At 34.7% G+C, this 17,662-nt stretch overlaps 1 pseudogene; it reads right to left on the bottom strand.

Annotated features, from left to right (window-relative positions):
* Nucleotides 1-7,020: 7,020 nt before the first annotated feature.
* On the bottom strand, nucleotides 7,021-10,489 carry LOC149550025 (BTB/POZ domain-containing protein At5g48800-like; annotated as a pseudogene).
* Between the last annotated feature and the right edge of the window lie 7,173 nt (nucleotides 10,490-17,662).

The following is a 17,662-nucleotide window of genomic DNA, read 5'->3' as shown; positions in this document are numbered from 1 at the left end:
TGCTATTCTTTTATTCATGTTCAGTCTAGAAGACCAACCAAAGTTGAAGTGGAGTTTAGCTTCTCCCTTGTTACTACCTTTGTCAACATATCTACTGGATTGTCATTTGTATGTATCTTCTCCAACTTTAACTGTCCATCCTCCAAAACTAACTGAATGAAATGGCACCGCATTGTATGTATTTTTTCTTCATTCAAGGAAAGTTTTACCAAGTCTATAATGTGTTAATATGGATTTCTATGAAAGTTGTGTGTATGAAAAACAAAAGAGAGTGAGTTTTGTAAAGACTAGGAAGGAAAACAAAAGGGAGAAATTAGAGCTTGTGAATACAAATGTATGGGGATCAGCTCAGGTATCTTCCCTTGGCAACTCTCATTACTATGTTACATTTATTGATGATACAACTAGATAAGTATGAGTTTATTTCCTTAGACAGAAATTTGATGTATTTCAAACTTTTAAGAAATGGAAATGCTTGGTTGAAAATGAGACTGGTAAGATCCACGTAAGGATTTGCTACAAGTTTCCTCACTCAAAATAACACTGATCACATCATCATATTTTAGGGTACTAGATCCAAGAACAGAGTTACTCAAAACCATTACCAAGTCATTCTAGCTTTCAAGCAAAGAACACAAAATCAAGAGAGCCCTTATTTCTTCTTCAAAAGTGATACCCATAGAAGATAACTGACTAGTAATAGTATTAAACTCATTTAAATGTTCTGCAATAGATCCACCTTCTACCATTTTCATATTAAATAAACACTTCATGAGAAATACCTTGTTTGAAGCGAAGGGCTTTTCATATAGTGTCACTAGGGTTTTCATCAACTCTTCTATTGTCTTCGCTTTTGTAATGTTAAATGCCACCAATGGTGACACGCATAATCGAATGCTTCCAAGTACCTTTCTATCCAAAAGATCCCATTCATCATTCGACATAGATCCCTAATTCTTGGCTTTGCCTTCTAACAACTTTCATAAATCCTTCTGATAAAGATAGTCTTCCATTTGCATCTTCCATAACTAGAACTTTTTCCCATTAAATCTGTCAACCCTCAGCTTACCCTCATCTGCCATCGCTCCCACTCAACCATGAGAATTTCCTATAGAGGATAATTGAAAAAACAACCTTGCTCTGATACCACTTGTTAGGATTAAACCACAGATAGAAATAACAATTACATGCAAATACAACCAATAACAAAAAATAATAGATCACATAGAAAAGAACATAAGGCATGAAGATTTAACATGGTTCACCCAATCTCTAGGCTACATGCACCAAACAAAAAGTCCAATATTATTATGATCTAGTGATTACAACCTGATTATAATCTGTAATCCCTTACAGCTTAATAACACCACAAGAACCAATTTTCGCATCACCACTCTAAAATAATCCCTAACCCTAAGCCCTTTTATACAAGTATTTTTATGCTACTTTAGGGTTACAACATGTCAGCCATATGTCGGCCATACGTTAGCCACAATGTTGGCTCAAACCCCAAAGAATTGATGAAGTATATATAGTACTTTCCTAATCAGTCACCACAAACTAACAATCTCCTGCTTGGGGATTGATCAAGCTAGTGGAACAATAATCTTCAAATTCACAACTATAATACTCACCACCATTATCAAATCTGAGACATTTTAATTTCTTACTAGTCTCATTTTCAACCAAGCATTTTCATATCTTAAAAGTGTGAAATACATTAGATTTCTATCTAAGGAAATAAACCCATACTTTTCTAGTAGCATCATCAATAAATGTAACATAATAATGAGAGCCACCAAGGGAAGATACCTGAGCTGGTCTCCATAACAAGCTCTAATTTCTCCTTTTTGTTTTCCTTCCCAATCTTTACAAAACTCACTCTCTTTTGTTTTCCATACACACAACTTTCATAGAAATCCATATTAACACATTTTAGACCTGGTAAAACTTTCTTTGAATGAAGTACTTTCATGCCTTTCTTACTCATGTGCCCAAGTCTGTTGTGCCACAACACTGTATCTAAATCTATAACGGCTATTTGTTCTCCCTGCTCAAATGTAGCAATTATTCCTAAACATTAATTTTTCTTTGAAACAATTAAAGTAGAAGGAACAATATGACCTGTACAAAGATATAAGGTGCCTACTTTCACACATTTTGCTACTACAAGGGAACCTTTTGAAACCTTTCAACTTTTATCATTAAAAGTAACTACACAACCCTCATCACTGAGTTGCCCTACTAAAATTAAATTCCTACTCAACCTTGGAACATGTCTTACCTCATGTTGTAGCCAATGATTCCCATTCTACAACTTAATCTTAATTTTTTGCTTTCCAACAATCTGACAGGGTTCATTATCCCCCAAATAAACAAGCACAAAATCCCCTTGGACATAATCAATGAAATAACCTCTATGAGGTGTACCATGAAATGAAGCACCAAAATCTAAAACCCATGAATCATCGATACTTTCTAAAGTTAGAAGCAAAGCATCCTCTTTAGATTTGTTACTTACCAAATTTGCCTCCTTGTCTCCATCTAGTTTATCTCCTTCATTTTTCTTTTGATTCCAATAATCTTTCTTTTTATGACCCAATTTTCCATAGTACCAACAATCATTTGGTCCTCTCAATTGAGACCTCCTCCCCTTTGACTTTCCTCTTGATTTCCCACAATTTCTAGAATTACTTCCTCTCTTAGTCATTCTACCCCTGCTTTGTGCATTCAAAGCACTTCCTAATGTAGATCCACCTGAGGATTTCCTATGAGTTTCCTCACTCAAAATAACACCAATGAAATCATCATATTTTAGGGTACTAGATCCAGGAATAGAATTACTCACAACCATTACCAAGCCATTCCAACTTTTAGGAAAGGAACAAAAAATCAAGAGAGCCCTAATTTCTTCTTCAAAATTGATACCCATAGAAGATAATTGACTAGTAATAGTATTAAACTCATTTAAATGATCTGCAATAGATCCACCTTCTACCATTTTCATATTAAATAAATGCTTCATGAGAAATACCTTGTTTAAAGCAGAGGGCTTTTCACACAATGTTGCTAGGGTTGTCATCAACTCTTTTGTTATCTTCACTTTTGTAATATTAAATGCCACCGATGGTGTTAGGCATAATCGAATGCTTCCAAGTGCCTTTCTATCTAAAAGATCCCATTCATCATTTGACATAGATCCCTGATTCTTAGCTTTGCCTTCTAACGGCTTCCACAAATCTTTCTGATAAAGATAGTCTTCCATTTGCATCTTCCATAATTGGAAGTTTTACCCATTAAACCTATCAACCCTTAGCTTACCCTTGTCTTCCATAACTCCCACTCAACTATGAGACTCCCACTCAACTATGAGAATTTTTTGCAAAGGATAACTAAAAAAAATAACCTCACTTTGATATCACTTGTTAGGATTAAACCATAGGCAGAAATAACAATTACATGCAAATATAAACAATAATAGAATATAATAGATCACACATAAAAGAACACAAGGCACCAAGATTTAATGTGGTTCACCCAATCCCTGGGCTACATCCACCAAACAGAAAGTCTGATTTTATTATGATCAAGTGATTAGAACTTGATTACAATTTGTAATCCCTTATAGCTCAATACTGCCACAAGAACCAATTTTCGCATCACCACTTAGAAATAATCCCTAACCCTAAGCCCTTTTATACAAGTATTTTTATGCTTCTTTAGGGTTACAACATGTCGGCCATATGTCAGCCATACGTCGGCCACAACATCGACCATGGCCACAATGTCGACCCGAACCCCAAAGAATTTATAAAGTATGTATAATACTTTCTTGATTAGTCACCACAAACTAATAATCTCCCACTTGGGGACTGATCAGGCTCCACACTAAAAAAAACTTGGGATTATTTCAAACTTTTTCTGCATATTGACATCTTGGGCCCTCTATTCTTGTGGGATGATCAAAACCACCATCTATTTTGCAGAGGGCATCTAGGTTCTCGTTAGCACAAATGGCATTAATATTTGGCTTCTTTACATGTTCTCTCCACATGCAGGGGAGCTATATGCTAAGTTCCCCTTAAATCATTACCTTTTTTTATTTTGGTAGCTACTTGACAAATTATGAAGGTCATAGGTTGAGTGTTTTAAAAAAAACTATACTTGTGGAAGCTAAGGAGACAATAGAGTGAGTAGCCTAGAAGATTAAGGGCATCCTCAACATCCTGTATGCATTCTCTAGGTATTTTAATAGTATGGTTTGTAATTTGACTTCCTCTCTCTGTCTCTAGGGTTTATGGTTTCCCCAACTTATGGCTTCTTTTGTACTTATCACATTTTTTTGCCATTGTTTTTGTTAATTTAATGCAAGATTCACATAACAGATATCCCACACTATGCTAGCAAAAACTTTCTAATCATATAATTACAAGTTCTTGTCAAACATTTGATCTCACTATTCTTCATTGTCCTCTTGTGGTTGATAGATTCCTAATTTAATTCCTTGAAATTTGTAGCTTTATGATGGACTCATAAATTTTCTACCATGTGGTATCACCATGAATAGTAAACTCAACTCAATTGTAAGGAAACTTTATTTATTGATGATATGTTGATTGAACTACCTACATCGCATAAACCCATGGTCTGCCTAGCAAGATATTATATTCTAGATGCAAGTCAAAGTGATAGACCATGTTCCTCTTGATGGGTCCCACTCTAATAGGTTATTGTATTATGAAACCTTTGGAAGATCACTCCTCTTTATTATATTCCTTCATTATGATTTAACATCTTGGATCAATCACATGCCCAAAAAAACTAATTTTTTGCATCAAGTTATATGTACATATGTTTATAATTGCACCTCCATCTATCAAAATGCACTTGAAATGGTGTTTGTAGATGAGTACTTCAATGTGAAGGGGAAAATTATGGGGATGGTTGATGAATTTTTCATCCTCCTTAGAGAAGGATAGCTAGTAAGGTATAGTTAAACAATTCACCATGGTCTAGAATCACTTAGTATCAATATCTTTGGGCACATTAGCTATGAGGAGTGACTATTCTAGGATTTATTGATGAGCAGGGATATCTTCAATAACTCAAAAATTGAGATTTGCATTGATGTTCTTTGAAACTAGTCCACAAGAATACGATTAGCTAATGAGGAAGTGAACATTTGTTTGGAATATCAATTCTTATCATATAATTACAAGTTCTTGTCAAACGTCAATTCTCAATTCTTATCATACAATTACAAGTTCTTGTCAAACATAATTACACTTCCCTAGCAAAAAAAAATTCTTATCTTATAATTACAAGTTCTTGTCAAACATTTGACCTAACTATTCTTCATTGTCCCCTTGTGGTTGATAGATTCCTAATTTAATCCCTTGAAATTTGTAGCTTTATGATGGACTCATAATTTTTCTAACATAGTATCAACACTTTATTCAATAAAACTTATCACATTTTTCTACCATTTTTGTTGTTAATTTAATGCAAGATTCACATAAAAGATATCCCACACTGCCCTAGCAAAAAATTTCTTATCATATAATTACAAGTTCTTGTCAAACATTTGATCTCATTGTTCTTCATTGTCTTCTTGTGGTTGATAGATTCCTAATTTAATTCCTTGAAATTTTTCTGACACTGCCCTAGCATTGGAAGAGGTGGTCACTACTAATTTCTCCTAGGTATCTCAATTTGATGCACCCTAGAAAACTTGATTAGCTTCTCTGGCTTGTTCATGTACTTTAGTAGAGAAACTACTTTGTACTTGGCTCTTGCTATGCCATTTTGGGCCAAATTTTTTCAAGGTTCTAAAGCTCCATGGTTGTATATGTAAGCTTCCACACTGCTCATTTATTTTTTATTTTTAATAGATTCAGATGTGATTGCTCTTGATGACATTAAATTGGTATGTTTAGTTGTCATCCTTGAATAGGGCTTAAAGCCCTCATTTTCCCAAGGTGATTTTTAATCAGGCTTGCATTTTGCACCTTCTCATGAATATTATCAACTTTGGTTTATTCTCTCAACCACTTGTGTATGACATTTAAAAAATAGTATAACGCCTGACCACAACCTATGCACCTCTCATTGGGAACCATATCAAGTCAGCTCTTCACAAAGCTTGCATATTAGTAGGTCATTAAGTTGGCTTTTTTCTTCAAAGTGCCTAACAAATTTCCAATGGATTGACGTTCCTATGTCAATTTCAACTTGAACTATACCTTTCCTCATTCAGTCATGAGAAGAATTTGACACAACCTTTCTCTCCGGGCCTTGGAATTTTTTCATTTCTGATGTTTACTTGTCAACTCTACATCATTTTGTAATGGTATAATCTATATGCATGTAGCTTTTTGAAAATAAATAAATTCTTTTATTGCAAAGTTTGAAAATTATTTTCGTCTATATTTTAGATTGAATTCATCATTATTACCTCTAAAAGTGTGCTTTCTCATTCTGGCTTATATTAACTAGAAAATTACAATAAATCTGAGTTTCCTTGTAAAATTTGAAATTTAAATAATCTCTACTCTTTTTAATATTTATCTGAATGATTTCAACATGTGTAAATGGTGATTGCAAGGGGGAAGCCAAGGAACTACCAAGATAGAAAACAAGGAGGCTAGGAGGAAGCCAGTAAAAAGGTGCAAGTAGTAGGAGAGTTATTTTTATTCTAATTTTGTTTTTTGTCATTTTATTGATTGTCAATAGTATCAAATTATTGCATAGTTGCACACACATCCCATAGCATAATTATATTACATTTGAAATATTGGTTTCTAAATTTTTGAGTTTATTAGTATAAATATTGTTTAATCTCATTATAATAACTTTGAGAAGGAAGTTCACATTCTATCATAAGGCCTTGTAAGATTTATGATGTTACTGAGCTATGTGGAATTTTATGATATTACTTAGTTGTATGAAATTTTGTGAGGTTGCATGTAGTTTAGGAATAGGTCGCAACCACTCATTTACTTATGGCTTAAAGAAATCTTCTTATGACAGCCTTTGGTAGTATAACATTTTGCATATGTTTATCCTCTTAGTCTCTAATATTTGTGAATGAAGAATTACTCAGATTTTTCCTCTATGGATAGATTAAGAAGAGTGTGCTCTTCAGTGGTATATATATATATATATATATATATATATATATATATATATATATATATATATATATATATATATATCAACTTAGATTTTACAAGGGAGGAACATATACGCATTAGATTTTGTTTCTATTGCTTCAATTTTTTTTGTAAATCCTATAGTTTCTAGTGGGTTGCTCCATAGAGGATATCCAAGCCAAGTAACGCAAGGACTACATGCAACATATAGTTTCCATGATCAAAGGCAATATAATGAAATCACTAGTGCATACACATAGAACCTTCTTTCAAGAACTACATGCAAATCATTCATATAAATATAAGTAAAATTTTTAAAATATACAAGCATGCAAAAAACTCTTCTTTGTTGACATAAATGTAGATGACTCCTATCTATTTGTAATTTCTTGAAACAACATATGAATCTCAATGATTGTACTTGAAATAACATTAGGGTAAATCAGTAGGCATTCATCAAGTTCAATCACCTTTGTAATCAAGCAGATTATTCTATTGCTTTAGAAAAAAATATTTTATGATTTTCCCTTTCACACCAATGCATTTGCAAAGAGGCTTTTCATATGATTATCAAACATTTGGGCAGTGCCATCAATGATGAATGTCCTAACAGTTACAATCTGCTTTTTCAAATACTAAATTGGATGATATGCATTGCAACAGTTTTACTTTTAACCTGCATGTTTATTAGATGATCATAATTTATAAATTTCCTTGGATATTCTTATATTTAATGTGACTAGTATACATGAATAGTGACATTGTCTTTAATAGTCCATCGTCTTCTCTAAAACAAGATGGTACTCTAGTTATGGATTTCCTTCTCTATGGGTTTGATTTCTTTTCAAAATCAAGACATTTGATACAAGTGACACCTTCCACAGTATCTTCCCATAGAACAAATCCATCTACTATAGAGCTAGGAGTAAAATCAATGAATAGGTGAGATAGAGTAAAAGTCATGAAAATAAAAATAGAGAGTATGGTGAATTGATATATCATTCACAAGGTATTGGAAATTAGATTTCAAGATAACAAATTTTCATTGTGTTAGAAAATATGTTGGAGGCTATGATCTATAAGCTCCCTAGTATGGGTAGAAATCAAACCATGGAGTATGGAACATCGACATGCAACAAGGATGATGGACAATGGCCAAAATATAGTTTTAAATGAGATTACCATATATATCTATATTTCTATGTTCAGAGTATATTTGAAATGCCCTGGTAGGGAACCCAATGTACAAATACAAGATTAAATCCACTAAATATAGCAATAAATATCCATATGATAATAAAGGATAGAACAACTGCAACTGCGTTCCCTTGCAGGATTTTATAATACTACAAAATTCTTTGGTCACTAGTGCACTAGCATTCACACAACATCATTTGATGTTAATTACAGTTAGAAATTACATAGAGAACATGACTAGCTACAATGGTTAATCATTATCTAGCTTTGTCAAAGAACATTAGGTAAAACTAAAATATCAAATTAAAGAAAGTGTAGTAACCCTTACCTTGAGGTATAAGTCAATAGCTTTGTAAAGCTAATCATGGATAGGCCTACAAGAGGATGGCATAGTTTCAACCAAATCCAGGAAAATGGCAGGCAAAATATTGGAAGAGGTAGCGATTTCTGTGAGATACTAATCCCACACTTTGGCCACATTACATAACAATGTATTGTTGCTAGTGGAGTTGTGAGAACTAGCATTCCCTTCACTAAAAAGGGTGTAATCAAACTCTTCCCCCACATCACTTTGTTGAGACATGAACATGGCAACTATATGTTGCATGCTCTCTACCTCCAAAATACCCAAGTTGTCAATTACATCATCATCGTTCTTCAATGGCAATAAGAAATTTGCTTCCATAGCCTGATCTAACTTGGTGAAATTCTATTTTCAAGCTTAAAGGTGCACTCTCTATCTATAATCCACGCAAGGGAACAACAAAGGAGCCCAAATAGGAAGGTAATAGGTACGATATCTTTGTCCATAGGGAGAAACTTAACCACACATTCCACCTACACTTTCATCTCACCACTTTTGTCCTTTATCATGTTTAAACCTTGAAAGTCCACCCTATCAAATATACATATGTAATGATAAAGGATTAATTAGAATCAGGGAAAATGAATCTAGATGTAAATTAGCTCAAATCATCAAAGGACTATAAAGCTCTGTTCAAATTTCAGTTGAAGTGTATTTGTTAGAGTTATAGATCTCCATTGAATTATTTAAAAAAAAAATTCTCTCATTTCAAAGAAGCAATGTGGAAATGTAATATGTGAAGGACTTATTTTCCCATATAGCTTCCTTGAACAACAAGAGCCCATATAGCTTCCTTAAAACAACAAGAGCACCCACCTGTCGGTGTACAAAAATAGTGCTCTGGAGAAAAATTTCTCATTAATGCCTTTCCTTCTAAGTGACTCTACTATTTGCCTAAAATAGTCTAAAGGAAGGGTTATTAGGTCATTGATCAGATTCTCCATGTGGCGTCCCCCAAATGTGATCTCCATGGGTGCCAATGGAAATAGCACAGAAGCTCATTTTTCAATTGCAGAGTAGGTTAAGAGTGATATTGCTTCAATACAAGTGCTGATTATCCTAAGCCCTTGGGCTATAGGATTAAGCTCCTCACGGCATCGAAGGGATTCAATGGCATGGTCCTAGTTCTTTAGTATTGTATCTTTGAAATATTGGTCGCTTCATTTGCAAAGATTTCCTCTGGAGTAGTCCTCCATCATTTCAAAAAAAATCCAATGCACACCTAATTGCTAAGATGATGGATGGTTCCATGTATATCATACAACCATAGCAATGGGCTACTATGAGCTCAAAATTCTCTGCCCCACCTCGACAAGAATTCAAATGTATTTTGTTGGCTTCCTTTAGCTTTTGATTCAAGTATCCACTCATGGACACCAAAGGTAACTACATGCAGACACATACAAAAGTTGAAATGCATTCATAACTGATACAAAACATGAAAAATATAAGGGAGCCAAGATCAATTCATGTACCTTGTGAAGATGGAAAGTGGAATCCTTAATGTGAACTACTATGTTGGTTGAGAACCCTATAGTTTCAAACCTATGCAGACCATACCAGATCAGAAAATGCAAGAGCTATAAACATTTAGCTTCATGAAATAGAAATGGAAGTAATAGCTAGTTGCAAACAAATTTTGCTAGCCAGTCTTATAGTGATACTCATGACTATTATAAGAAATTTGATTTTTGTATTCCCTTATCTTGAATTTCATTTCTAGTCATTGTCTTCCAAGTTTTCCAATCTCCCTTTTTGCATACCGTGCATTACTCATTGTTCAATCTTCCATTATGATTTCATGATATTTGTTGTTTGGTTAACTTTAGTCTCAACTTTACCATCTCTAAACTCTTTTCTAGTTGTGACCTATATTATTTTTCCTATCCATATTCCACATGTCTATCATTGTGTGTTTTGAGCTAAGAATCTAGGGATCAGAATAGGAAACTACTTGCAAACATTCCTTTCTATCCACAATTAAGATTTGGATATGATTTTTTGGATTGTGAAAAACTTTGCCAATAAAAATATCCTTTTAGGTGGATGTGTTAGCTCTATGAATCAATTTACTTGTCCCTTCATTTTTTGGAGATTTGTTAAACTGTAGGATAGGTGAGGGTTTGGACTTGTGTACATAGTCATGTTGATCCAATTATAAGTTCAATGTTTTCTATTTGACAAACCTATATTTATGCACTGGCTTCTACTTGTTTACTTTTGTAGTCTCTTTCTTAACACATTTCTTATGTACACTTTGTTCAAATCATATATGAAACCAACATGTGGTCTGGAAGAACTTATCTTTTACTTTGTACGCAAAGCAATATTTTAGAGCTTCTTCAACATGGCCATTTAGAATAAGGACATCAGAGAAAATTTTGACATTTTACTATCAGTTTTGGAATTCTAGGATTGTGAGAATGTTTACTACAACAATATTAGGGATCACACATTCTAGGTTTGGGAATTCCTTTGTCACCTCCTCTCTACATTTATTGTGGTAGAAAATTGCATATACATAGCATCTTCTACCTTTGTTTCTCAAAATAGCATGGTATTGGTACAAATTTTAGATTTTTGCTAGCTATTTCATACAATTTTTTGATACAAATTTTTGTTTCTCAAAGTTCATGTGTCTTGCTATTTGATGGTACATTTCTTCAACAAATCTTGCGTCAGTTTTTTATCTTTCTTAGAAAATCCATCAAAGAGAAGTGTGGTTCCTAAGCTAAAGGGCCTTAAAACAAGTATTACAATACGTATAGTAAGAGTTAATGCATGCCATGGCCATTCTTGATTATATGAATTGCAAGATTGTATGCCTTCTTTGCAACCAAATCATTTGACAAAAACCAATGAAATTAGTTTTCTAACTAGTAGCGAACTATAGGATCCATGTGCTATGAAGATGCATGCCATTAAGGCTTATGGCTATTTGAAAAGGAAACTACTAAAGGGCTAACCTAGATTAGTTAGACCATGGCCCTTGTCATACTAGCTAAGATTTCCATAAGATAGAATGTATGCATTTGAACTCCCAAAAGATTTTGGATTATCATGTGTCGGCTTTTGAGATAGAGCTATTAGGTGACACTCTTGTTATGTTTATGGTTGCAAGACAAAAGCATTTCCATGATAGAATTTATGTTTGAGACTCTCATGCCCAAAATATTTTGGTGAATAATGTTTACAGTTGCAAGATAGAACCACTAGATGAGACTCATTTATAATTGCACATATTGTTTCATCACACAATGACACATTTTGTTTAGAGTATCATGCTTATAGTTTAGTTTCAAATGGAAACCTCATGTTTACAGCTATTTGTTAGCATTGACAAATATATATTCTCTAGGATTGCTTTCACATTGGCATTCTATTTTTAAATAGATTTCTCATTTAGCAATATCAAATTTCCATAATTCATATCAATGAATTATTTTTTCTAGGTTTGATTGTATAATGGTAATGTTTTAGATGACACTATATGATCCAAAATATGACACTATATCACAATAGATTGTTGTATGTAAATGCCAAGCATATTGAATTGTCTCATTCCAAAAGCCTGTCCACAAAATGTTCCTAGAGCAATTCCTATTCCTAGCTAGCCTCCCAAGATTGGTAAAAGCATAGACAATGAAATATCTGATTACACTTAGTGTGCAGCCCTTAGGATAATAATATTTAGGAACAATGATAACTGTCTCTTACTCCAATCTCAAACTGTACGAACCTCTTAATAAATTGATGAAAATATGATGCCCCTATTGAATGATTTTCAAAAGATAATGTCCATCTTCCTAGAGCACACATAGATCACATCTAATTCATATTTCCTTTTATATCTTACTGAAGAGCATATATTTCCTTGAGACTATACATTAATATGTTTTGATCTTTGAGTCATCTTCATTAGTTCATGCACTAATCACATTAGTCATTGCTATCAGGATTAGTCAAGGCATGCTACTGATAGCACCTAAGTAACTTTCATCTTGTGACATCTCTTTGAGGCATTTTGCAAATAATTAAGATGCTTTGTCTATAACTCCATATTTTTCAAACATGTAGGCCTTCTAGAAATTATAGGATCATTTGACTTACATTTGAAAACATTAATCAACAATTTCCATATGTGCAGATATAAACATTAACTACAACATGTCCAGTTTATTTATAGGTGTCTTTTCCTATGAAGAAATGCCATGCTTGACAATATGAACCCATAACAAAATAATGAGGCAATGGCTGCATTATGGTCTCAATTCCAAAGAAAACCTAATAAATGTTATTGTCCTTGCAAAAAGTGTAAGGGCTTAAAGAATCGAAGAATTCTAATCACAATAGCCCAGAGTCATTGTAGGCAACATGGTCATGTTGAAGGGGGTCATGATTTTTGTCCATTATTGAATGTGGATTTCCTATTGGAGGAATATGGAGGTGTGAATATCCAAGCTAAGGGTAACACTGCCATAGAAGAAGATGATAATGTGCCAAAGGACATGATTGAAGAAGATGGTATTGGGGTAGGTGATGAAGAGGCTCACAATGATGGCACTAGTGAATCTAATAATGATGATGAAGATGGTCTTGATATACCTTTACTTGAGAAGGCACACGAGCCTTTATATGAAGGCTCCCAAACAAATCTACTCTTAGCTATAGTGTTGTTGGTGAACTTAAAGGTTATGAATGGTATATCCAATGTAGCAATGTCATGTATGCTAAGGTATGCCATTTTTTTCATCTTCAATGTTAGCATACAATTACTATTCATTATATTAACAATGCATATTTTTTTGTTGTAGGTTGATAGGTGAGTTTTTGTTACCACCATCAAACATTTTGCCTTGTTTGTACCGAGAATTATTTACCATTATGAATTAGATTGGAATGAAGTATCAGACAATTCATGCATGTCCCAATGATCACATTCTATATCATAAACAATATGAATTTTCAATAGAATACCCTAATTGTCATATTAGTAGTTATTGGTTAGTTCAAATAACAAAAAAGGTGCCTCACAAGGTTCTACAGTACATTCTCATTATTCCACATCTTCAGTGATTATTCAAGTGTGCTAGCTTGGCACAATTTATGGATTACCATGCACACAATAGAAGTCAAGATGACATTATGTGAATACCTACCAATGGTTCTACATTTAAAGAGATAAAAGAAACATGGTCACACTTTAAAGAAGAACCTCATAATCTGAAGCTTTCATTGGTAGTGGACGGTGTCAATCCATATGGAGATATGAGATTTCTTTACTCAGTGTGGCCTATTTTTATTATTAACAATAACATTCCTCCTTGGATGTCCATAAAGAGGGAGCACGTAATGCTTTTGATTAGATAAATAGGTTTTATAGGGACCCTGAAACCCAAGAGTTAAAACATAAACAAGGCTGATAATAAGCATTAAAAGCCTAGCCAAAAAAGAACAAGTCTAAAGGCTGATAATAAGTACTAGGCCCATGCGAACAACAAAGGCCATAGGAAAGGCCACACTATTTTTTGGAAAATGAAACAAGCGAAATCCAAGACAAAAAGCCAGACAAAAAAGGAACAGCTAGAAACAAAAGGACAAAAAAGAGCTAATCCTCATTCTTTCTTTATAGCTCCTACATGACCTAGGCAACTTTGTAGGCCATCTAGTTCTCCTTAGCCTCCTGCTGATGAGTCCTATGTACATCCTAGTCCAGACAAGTGTAAGTGATACCCATGGTAGTTTCATGATCAGATCTAGATTTTCCCCTATCTTTTCCTTCCTCATCCCCCAACATTCATCTATCTTTAAGAAAACCAATTAAAGATAGGATATTGTCATTTATGAAGTTGAGCAGTGGGATCATCTAGTTTGACAAATTGTGGTTGTAATTTTCTAGGTTGAGAATCCTCCTTTCTGTCAAGCTAATTCTTTCATCCTAGTATGTCCCTTTCTCAAGACTCGTCAGATTCCTAGCTCCTTCCATTTGACCCACCTTCTCCTTAACCTCCTCCAGCTCATGAAAAGGCTACTTGATTGATCTAAAATTGTCAATCATGTTGTTGTGGCCATTGTTCAAAAGGTTCATCCCAGTTTCCCTGGCATTATTAGAGATAGCCACAATCACAGGGTTAATTAGCTCTTCAAGCCACGCCTCCTCCTGGTTCTCCACCAGAATCTTGGGATTCATCACTTCTCTAAAAATACCCATTTTTATTGTCCTCACATTAAAATTCCTCCAAGATTTCCTCATGTCTTTGGCCAGCACTTCCCCCCCATCTCCAATACTATCCTTTTTCTACTCATCTAGTTGGGCTTGAGGATGGATAGGGGAGAGAGGCAGTGAACACATATCTAGTTCCTACTGCATCCTCTCATCCTCCAATCCCATCTGCTTGCATTTCTTCCCACCCTAGTCTTCCTTTTTTTCCTCTTGCTTCTCCTTATCCTCATCTTCAATCTCCATGTCCTCCTCTTCATCACTGTATTCCTTCTCCTCATTCCCAAGCATCTTCTTACCATGACCCCTAGGGATTTTTCTACTAGGGGTAATGGGAGAGGATGACTTCTTATCATGAGGCATAACTTTTTTACCAGAGAAAGTTAACCCCCCTTCCTCAGAGCTAATGCTCTTAATATCATTCAAGTTAGAGGAGTAGCTTGAGCTACCATTTTCCTCTTTCCTATCCTACAAGAGGATGTTACTTATCGTCTGAGCCTTAAAGTGCTCATAGATAAGCAATAATAGCCCCTCATGCAAAGCAGGGTTAATAGTGGGCTTCTTTTTAAAGCTAGACACTGCCTTGCTCATGGAAGTCAACAAATAGATAGGAAATGAAACTTTACTATCATGCCAAAAATGATTCAAAAGAATGAAATGGTGGCTACAAACACGATCAAACCTAGGGTCAAGAATAATGTATTCGATGATGGCACACAGAACATACCTCCATAGTTTCATTATGGAATCTAGATCATAGAATGTATCACTCTTTTTCAGGGCATTCAGCTCCTTAGTGTTTTGAATGAAGTCCTACATTGCATTGGCTGAGAGCTTTTTGTCCCTAAAGAACTTAAAACCCTCAATCAAAATCTTAGCAATAGTCAAAATCACCTCCATTATTAGAAATGAAACCCCATTCACCTTGACTCTACTGTCCTTCTACGAGCTGGCCATGTTGTTGGTCACATCTTGATCAAAATAATGTAGCTTCATGATATATCTTGCAATCCTACCCTATTCTAGCTTCTCCCACACTTTGTCCCTATGTCTGCATTTTTCCATCTTTCCCACCAGTTCTTTTCTGCACCTTTCACCCACCATTTCAACACTTTGCACTCCCATAATTCTCATAAGCACAACACACTGTGACTGCACCACCTGATGGGGACCTTTGTGTTTAAGAAAAAAGCCAAAGAAATTAACCTTATAGTAGTACAGGTTGCATATGCAAAAAATGATCCATAAAGCATGTCGAATAAACTGTAATAAATTCCACCTCTTGCACTTTCCAATACAACCTTTATGAATCATACCCTTTCCCCAACAACCATTCCTAGTCATAATTGCAAATTGATCTCCTCTTTACTCCCTTGGATCTTTTCTAGCTCGATTAGGCTCTTAACATCCATCAGAAAACTCTTTCCCGATTGCTAGGTCATCTTTTGGTCAAATTCAACACCTTTATTTGTGAACCAATCTGCCATCAAATTTTCTTCTCGAAAAAAATGAGTGACATGGACTCTATTAAATTTAGCAAGAGTCTCACATGTTTCTTCAATTAGATTTGCAATCGACCACAAATAATGAGAATTACCATTAATACATTTAATAATGTTATTCGAATCCCCTTCAAGCCAGAGATTAGTAACTCCAATTTCAAAAGCGAGTTTCACCACATGGCAAGCAACACTTACTTCCACAAAGTGATTAGTTTGGAAGCCCAGTGGGAGAGAGAAGACTGCTACTCCCTCACCAAATTTATTCCTTATTATGCCTCCACTTCTTGAGGAGCCATGATTTCCCTTGGAGGCCCCATCAAAGTTGGCTTTATGCCATCCTTATGGGGGGAGGAGCCTCTTGACTTCCTATCTTTTTAACATTTTGTCCTTTTCCTTCTAAATTTTTCTACCACCTCTTCAATATCTCCCCCCTTCCTTACTAGGTAGTTTTCCTTTATATTTTTATAAATCTTCTTCTCGAGCACTATGGTCAGCTCCTCTCTATCTCTAAAGATTCTATTGTTCCTCTCCTTCCATATGCTCCAGCAGTAGTGAGGTAAGATCCAGGTACTTAATTCTTGCAAAACAGATAGATTGAACAAACTTTTCCATTGGCTGAAAAAATCTAGGAGATTATATAGCATGCACCAGCTAATCCCTAAGTCTTGGGCAAGGAAATCCCAAACCTCCCTTGAGTAGGAATAGTGAATGAACAAGTGGTTGCCTATTTTCTACTAGTTCTTAGGTAAAATACATATGCTTGGCATAATCTATCCTCTTTTTATAAGGTTATCCTGAGTGAGGATTTTATTTTGTAGGGCCAACCAATAAAATATATTGATTTTTGGTATGAGTCTAGGGAGCCAAGCTCTTGACCATGGAGGCTTCTCTTTTAAGCTCCAAAGAGCCATATAACCTAAAGCAATAGAGTAGTTTCCATTGGGATTTTCCCCCCAGATCATTTCATCCCTCTTGTTGCTGAGAGCCATAGAAATTAACATTAACATGATTGGATTTAGATCTTTAGAGATAATAGATAGATCTTTCCAACGTTGGTCATTCCTATAATTACTGACTTTCAACCCAAAATGTTGAATACAGTAATTTGCCCAAACTTCATAGACAGGATTGTTCATAAGGGGACCCTGAACTAGCCAACTATCAGACTAGAACTGGATATCCTCCCCATTCCCCAATTTCCAAGAAACTTTTGCCTTAGCTAGGTCCC

This window comes from Cupressus sempervirens, chromosome 7, assembly GCF_028749045.1.
Source record: "Cupressus sempervirens isolate cs-2001-9-10 chromosome 7, ASM2874904v1, whole genome shotgun sequence".
NCBI lineage: Eukaryota > Viridiplantae > Streptophyta > Pinopsida > Cupressales > Cupressaceae > Cupressus > Cupressus sempervirens.
Note: the sequence above shows the minus strand (reverse complement) of the source record. Positions and strands in the feature narration are given on the sequence as shown.